The sequence below is a fragment of the Chinchilla lanigera genome, unplaced genomic scaffold (genome assembly GCF_000276665.1).
Source record: "Chinchilla lanigera isolate Chin_1 unplaced genomic scaffold, ChiLan1.0 scaffold00049, whole genome shotgun sequence".
Taxonomy (NCBI): domain Eukaryota; kingdom Metazoa; phylum Chordata; class Mammalia; order Rodentia; family Chinchillidae; genus Chinchilla; species Chinchilla lanigera.
In genome coordinates this window covers 2622298-2624097 of record NW_004955450.1, presented here as the reverse complement: position 1 = coordinate 2624097, position 1800 = coordinate 2622298, and the positions used below count along the sequence as shown (strand labels likewise).

The 1800-nt window shown below is 57.9% G+C and overlaps 1 long non-coding RNA gene across 1 annotated transcript in view; it reads right to left on the bottom strand.

Annotated features, from left to right (window-relative positions):
• The window catches only part of LOC102024629, a 6899-nt gene continuing 5099 nt past the window's right edge, over positions 1-1800 (bottom strand). The window contains exons 2-3 of the long non-coding RNA XR_001235839.1: positions 841-1083; positions 1-262 (exon numbers count right to left, since the gene is read on the bottom strand). This is a non-coding gene — a long non-coding RNA (uncharacterized LOC102024629). The remainder of the gene's footprint in view (positions 263-840; positions 1084-1800) is intronic.

Genomic DNA, 1800 nt, shown 5'->3' with positions numbered 1-1800 from the left:
GGCTGGAATTATTGATCCTCCTTCCTCCGCCTCCCAGAGTGCCGGGATTATAGGTGGGCACCACGACACCTGGTTAGGGAAGATTTTAGTAGACTGTGTGAGGGGAGGTACTTTGGGTATCACAGAGTGACAGGAAGGAGAAGACAGGAGGCGGCGTCCCAGGACAGGAGACTGGAAGAGCTGCAGTGGGAACTGGAGGCAGGGACAGCCATGTGTAGGTCTGGTGCACTGGGGAGAGTCCTGTCTGACGGCCTCAGTTTCTCTGTTAGGAGCAAGACAGCGGGGGCTGGAGGAAGGCGGTGAGGAGTGGTGTTGGAGACAACTTCTGGGCAAGGGGCGGGCAAGCCGGTCAGAGGAGAGGGCGGGGGTCAGCATGGAGCTGGCAGGCAGGAGGGCCTGGACGAGGAGGAGGGTGGGCGCTGTGGGTCTGTGATGGTGGGCTCAGGTGTGTGCCAGTGAGGGTGTGGGGTAGGACGGTCCAGAGGAGGTGGTGGATGGGGGTGGGGTGGGGACACCAGGCTTGCTGTAGGGACAGTGGGACTGAAAGGCTTCGGCTGCTAGGAAACCTGGAGGTGGGGGTCAGGGGCTGATGGGAGGGGGTGCCTCGAACCCCTCCTATCTCAGAGTCCGTGGTGCGAGGGACAGGACGCCTGCTTTGGAGAGGTGTGGGCGGCCTCTGGGGCAAGCTGTCGTGCGTTGGGAGATGAAGACAAGGGGTCCTGGGGAGGAAGGGGCTGCGGGATGTGTGGGGTGGGGGAGCTGTATGTGTGTGGGGCAGGGAGGTGCCCTGGGTCTGAGGGCCTTGGGGCCCCAGTCCTGGCCCTGTCAGTCAGTGCTTACAGGACGGGGTGAGGAGACTCTGCCGGGCCACCCAGGACCCCAGCCGTGTGAGTTCAGAGTGGGGTTGGCTCTCCCAGGCCGGGCTGTGGCCCCCAGCAGCCCCCATCTTTATATCCTGTTCTGCTCAGCTCCTGATGCACCAGGTCACTTTGGAGGAGTTCTGACCCTTGTGAATGTCAGCGGGCCTCAGTTTCCTTATCTGCACGGTGGTAACAACCCCTCCATGCCAGCGTCCTCTGGTTCCTGGAACAGAGATCAAATCTCAGTCTGAGTCACGCATGTGGTGTGACAGGCCTGGCCCAGACCTCCTGGGTTCTCAGCCCCAGGCCTCCAGTCATGCTGTATGAGAAGTGGCTGAGGGCTGGGGATTTAGCTCAGCGGCAAAAGCGCCTGCCTGGCAAGTGCAAGGTCGTGAGTTCGGTTCCCGGTACCGGAGAAAAACCAAACCAAACCAAACCAAAACAAAACAAAACAAAAAAAGAAGTGGCTGAGGAGGGCTACCCCTCCATCCTCTGTATCTGCCAAGTAGTCTTCAAACTAGCGATGGATCTTAAAGATAAGAGAGTATTTCCTGGGAAAGGGGCTGTCAGACAGTCACACCATAATGAGAAGTAGCTGGCTTAATTATTTGCAAGGAAAAATAAGTTTTGACTTTCTGTCTGCAGTCCTGGGGATGGAACCCAGGGCCTCAGATGCCAGGTGAGTGGTGTCCCTCTGAGCCACATCCTCAGCCTGGAAAATAGGCTCTCACAGAAGGAAGGGTTTGTTTTTTGTTTTTTGGTTTTTTTCCAGTACTGGGAATCAAACTCATGACCTTGTGCTTGCCAGGCAGGCACTGTGCCTCTGAGCTAAATCCCCAGCCCCTGGGAGGGTTTGAGCAGGGTGTATTGGTGCATGCCTGCAATCCCAGCACTCGGGGGGCTGAGGCAGGAGGATCACTGAGAGTTTGAGACCAGCCTG